Here is a 6,052-nt window from a genome sequence, read left to right as displayed (position 1 = left end):
ATTGAAAAAGTAAAGGAGGTCAACCTCAAATCCGAAGCGACTTAATCTTGATAAGCCTAAATACATGATAGAAAATGTAGCACATGAAACCAGGTTATATGCATCTAGTTTCCCTTTCACTTTTTGATCAAAGAAATAGAAGTAGACAAAAGTCATCAACAAAAGTAAAAAAAATTGTGTGAACTTTCAACTGGGGAGAGGTGGAGCAATTTGATCCCTTTGCAAACCAAACAACAAGAAGGAAGCTAAAGAAACTAAAAATAATAGAGTAATATTTTCCACTAGGTTCACTTTCCAAATAAATTATTGAAAGAAGAGCTGGGAGCATAACAAAGCAATCCAATAACAGATGAAACGAAACACACAAATCTTCATAACTTTGGTTGCCGCAACCAACTCAGAATTTTGATGAGACGATCATCGATCATGTTCTTTTTCAAGCAAGTTAAGTTTACATTTTGCAACACCAACCATGACGACAATTACGAACTGCCAATGAACCACCACAATAATTCACCTTGACCAAACTAGCCACAACAAGGAAGGAGCTTTGCCAAAACGAAACAAAAATGAATAGTGTATGAAGAAAATAATGAACAAACAAAGGAAGAAGTTAAAAGGGGTAATTTTGAAATTTTATAAAAGTGTTGGGTGTAAAAATTCTTCCGGTGTAGGAAGAAAATCCTATTGGCTAATCACTAACATTGGGCTTAATTAACTTTTTTTTTTTCTTGTCGGGGTATTTCATTACAAAGTCAATAAAAGGCCTTGTTACCTGATAAATGAACACATGTTTTTTTTTTTTTTTTGCTATTTGCAGAATTTTGCTAATTTTTTTTCCTAATTTAAAAATCATTTAGTTTGTTCCTAATTTTGTTACCTTGTTGTGATCTCCTTTTGTTTATAATATAGATATAGATATAGATTTTGGATGGTTATAAACATACACTTAATTTTTCTTTCATATCTTTTTCACAATTTTTTTTTTCTATTTCTCCCTTTCTTTGGACCACACTAAAAAATTGTGGTGGGTAGTTAACGTTTACCATATTTTGTTCTAACCTCACCAGCAGGGTCTTTTCTTTGGTAGAAAATATTGTATAAAAGGACTTGGAAAATTTGTTCTTAAATGTTGTCTATGAACAATGTAATCGCTTTTTAAATAATAAAAAAAATAGAGGCTAAGCTAGGACCAATTGACTTGAATGATCCTAACTAAGTGGGTACCACCTAAACCAAAAAGTCCAAACAACAAAGCCTGAAATTATATTAAAGAAAGGAAGGAAAAACAAACAGGTGACAAACATCATGGGGGACAAGAACCAATCCATGATAGAAGCAAAACATACTCTACCTATACCTGTAGTATGGGAGAGCTTGTCTATCATTTACAAAAATTAAAACTAGTAATTATACTCATAACAAAATCCCACCAACAAAAATCAACTATATTAAACTATCCGCACAAGTGTTTCCTTCATGATAAATGTGGCCAGTAAAAAAATCCATAGACTTAGACAACTGCAAACTATTCTTCCATCTATTCCTTATGGGCCAAGGGACTATACTTTCATTTTTAAAAGCTAGAGCCACCAACTACTGAGTCACATTCAATCCAAAGTTTTTTCAACCTTGTTGGTCAGCAGTTTCAATTACATTAATAATAGTTATTAGCTTAGTGTAAAGATCATGTTGGTGCCAAGATGTATTGCAAAACAACCCTTGATACCTGCTTGATGGTTCCTAAAGATGCCCCCACAACCAACACTACCTGGGCTCCCTTTAGCTGCACCGTTAGTGTTGCACTTGATCTAGCTAGGGAGGGGCAGATGCCAGGTGACTATATTCTGAATATGAACATGGTTTGGTCACTGATCAGTGTCTAGTTTAGAAAAGATGTTGAAGATTAAAACATGTCATATTAAAATGAAAGAGTAAGAGATTTCACGTTTGATATGATGAAATAATATATATATATATATATATATATATATATATATATATATATAAACATTTAAAAAAATGATGTTTATGTCTTATTCATTTTGTAATCCAACATAAGTGTAGATATACATTTATAACTATCGGTGACAAATATTCTAATTCTTGATTTCTACCCCCAAAATGAAATACTAATCATATAAATTAATTGGGTGTATTCTATTCCTAATTTATACAGAATAAAATATAGGAAAAAATTATAACATACTCTCTCTGTCCCATCCTTTAATATAAGAAATAAAAAGTTATTTTTTGTTCTAATTATAAGAAATATTGACTCAATATATTAATTGCTAGTTTTCTTTTATGTCCTTTGTTTTGTAAACTTTATTAATGAGACATGCATATACTTATTTCTCCTGTATTTATTGGTTTATTAAACACACAAGTTTTACTTATAGGTGGAGGTATAGTGTCATTAAATGTAACCACTAAAATCAATTAATTTAAAGAATATTTTTGAAATAAAATTAATATTTATGTCATTATTATTAATTAAAACTAACAAAGTTAATTATTTTTATTGGTCTTGACAAAATAACTGTTTGTTTTTTTTTTATATATATAAATGACCGAAGGAAAGTATTTTCTTATCAGTTATACGTGATAAAATAATTCTCATCGATTTCTTGAATTCCTTATTAGATTTGAGTTCGGTCTAAATTTAAATTATAAAAGAAAAGGCTTGTAGTGTGAAGTTCTATAATTATAGTAATAACCTAGATGACCATCCTATTCTAAGTTATGAATCTTCATTCTTTAGTATTATCAAAGATATTTTTAGAACAATGGTCGTGCTTTCTTTTATATTCTTTGTAGTCACATCCTATGGGAAAAAAAATATTTTAATAAGAGAAAAAAAAATCTACAAGAATTTGTTTTTTTTTCTCTCTTACTAGAATTGTTTTAGAGCATCCGCATTGCTAGGCACAGGTGCTTGCTGAAGCATCATTGCTTAAGCTTATTAAATTAAAAAAAATGGTTGCTATTATCATTCTATTATTTCTAAAGCTGGATTATAAGAGATGGATAATGATAACGACCCTTTTTATTAGAAATGATAACATTTTTTTACGGTTTGTAATGGTTGTTTTATGTTATAACTACTTTTTAATAATTATATATGAATATTGTATATAAATAGGGACACTGTAATTTTGTTTTTTGCACAATTAAAAACTCTCAAGTTTCTCCCATTCTCACTCTAAAAAAATTCTGAACTTCTTTGATTTGTTTCATTCAATCCAAACCAAAATCCATTAGTGGCTTAATTTGATGTCAAATCATTAGCAATCCACAAATCCAAAATTTTTAAAATTCTTCAAATTTACCCAACCACCAAATAATCCTAATAATCCAAATTTTCAATATCCTACACCTCATTTCATCCTAATAAAATATTTTACATAATAATAGTCTAAAAAGTTTCTTAATTTTTAAAATTTAATTAATTTACAAATAAGATAATTATAAATTAATAAATAAGTTTTTGGTGGAGTCCATTGAAAGCATCAAAAGAAGAGTTGTTCCATTGTAGAAATTTAATGGTTAGAGATGTATGTATTGAGAAAAGTGAAAATTTGTTATGTATACATATGTGTCCCATTGGAAGCACAAAAAATGAGTTGTTCCATTGTGAATGCTCTAAATACTAGAGGGGAGTCTAACCTCATCCTATGATTAGATTTTTTCTTTTCTTTTTAAACAATTTTTCACTAAAATAAAAATGTATGCACACACTCTTTACAATATTTTATTCTTAATTCATAATCTTGAACTTATCTTCAATGAATAAAACAAGTGAAAATCTGTCATCATGTTACATGTTTTTGTTTTTATTAACATGCATAACAATATGTGGTATCTTATTTTTTTGGTAATCATATTATCGGGTACAGAGTATCCATTAATCTTGTTGATGACTAATCTCTGTTAGGGAATTTGACTGATCACCTTTAGTTGGATTCTTCCCTCTCAATGTTTTTTTTCCATCCATAAGACTTACTTGAGATCTTACTTAAGGAGATCAAGTTCAGTACCACTCAGAACAACGATTGGTTTAAATGATTTTTTGGTTTTTATTTTGGTTCTATCTTTTTGTTTATGTTTTGGTCCTTATTAATTTCTTTTGTTTTATTTCAATCTTTAGATTTCCTATTTATGTGATTATGTAACTAAAAAGCAATTCAATAACATACTTGATGTTGTTCAAAAAATAGGAATTTAATTTTAAAAAATAATATAAGAGCAATCTATAAAAAAAGATTACATGCAACAAGAAAAATAAAAAATAAAATTATAGTTTCATAGGAGCTAAATCAATGACATTCTCTCAAAAAAATCAATGACGTTAGAGATCAAAATAAAACAAACAAAATAAGAATAAAAGTAAAAAAATTAAGAGGACCAAAATAAAAATGATTATATACCAAAATAAAAATGATTATATTATTTATAGAGACCAAAAATTTATTTATGTCTTGAATATTTAGTACATTTTACTTTTATGATTTATTTCTATAAAATAGAAAAAAAAATAATTTAAACTAAAAAATAAATTTTATTTTAGGATTTTTTTAAGTATATACCGCGTGTGTTCTTCATATAACTTTTGTTTTATTTTTTTTGTAAAAGCGTCCGCATACACATTGAACTATAGACTTCTCATGAAGTTAGAATGCCATAGTTGCTAACATGTTACTTCAAAATTTGGTAAAGTTAGTATGTATTTTAAGTAAATCACATTCCATTATCTTAGTTTTATCAAAATGGCAGAAATTTGCAAGACAATCAACACATTCTTTACCTTTGCGGAATATGTATGAAATAGTAAACTGCATTGAACAGGTGGCTACCTAATAGTTGAGCCATCGAGTTCTAAGTCACCAAGGGACCAGATCATGAGATGTACATGTTTGAACAACCAGGGAAGAATCCCACTCCAACCATAGATGATCCCATCCCCTTCCTCTAGTAGTCTCTATCGCTTCCATAGCAGCTTGAAGTTCTTCACTGAAAGTTGTGGTTGAAGTGATTAGAATGCCACAAGAAAGGAGGTTGAATTGTGATTTTGACAACTTTTCTTAAAACTTTGACCTTCTTGAACTTTTAATCAAGATTACCTTGGTGTTCAAAAGCTTTGACATAGAGGGTCAAGCACCTAGACAACTAAGCTTTCTAAGTGATTAGTCACAACATTCATTGTTAAATGTTTGATATGATAATGTGAACCTAAAGTCAATGCACATTTTCTCATGTTCATAAGTTCATTACTTAAATTAAAACATTTCTCATAACACTGTTATCATGAAATACTTAGAATGTTTTTGTTCAGAATGTTGTGCTCAAAAAGCTATTACTCAGCATGTTTATTCTAGCTTTCCATGCACAAAACTATTTTCATGTTTTATGAAAGCTTTCATACTTTAATGCATATGATTGAAAAGGTCTTAGGTAAATATTTTTATCACAAACATGATTTAGTTCAAATATGCCATTTTACAAATCAGTTAAGCTTGTTATGAAAACCTTCTTATGTATGCATTTTGTTATATGTCATTCTGATGCTCAGAATGTTCTAATGCAAATGTAATATATATGATAACAAATAACATAATATAAAGAGAAAGGGAAAAGAGGATTCAATACAAGGACTTTTATATTGGTTCACCCCAACCTTGGGCTACATCCAGTCCTTATCAAAACTGACGAGATTTTCACTAACATAACCAACATGTTGGATTTTTCCAATTGCCAACCACTTTTTGGACTTCACACCATCTTCCTCATCACAGTCCCACACTTGGTCTTGATTTGGGGATAACCCGTCTCAACCACAACACCATGGGAGATATTATCCAAGTATTCTTCACATCTTCATGTGGGCTTAACACACGTAATGATTCTCCTAACTCTTGGGAAGCAAAGCCCACTCAATCACGACACCCACTTGGTCATGGAAGAGACAATACAAGTATTTCTTTCACCTCTCCAAGCTACCCAAGTATTATTTTACTCTAACCTATTCAGGTTTCCATCTTAGACACTCTCT

This window comes from Glycine max, chromosome 20 (assembly GCF_000004515.6).
Source record: "Glycine max cultivar Williams 82 chromosome 20, Glycine_max_v4.0, whole genome shotgun sequence".
NCBI lineage: Eukaryota > Viridiplantae > Streptophyta > Magnoliopsida > Fabales > Fabaceae > Glycine > Glycine max.
The sequence above is the reverse complement of the archived record's forward strand: the minus strand, read 5'-3'. Positions refer to the sequence as shown.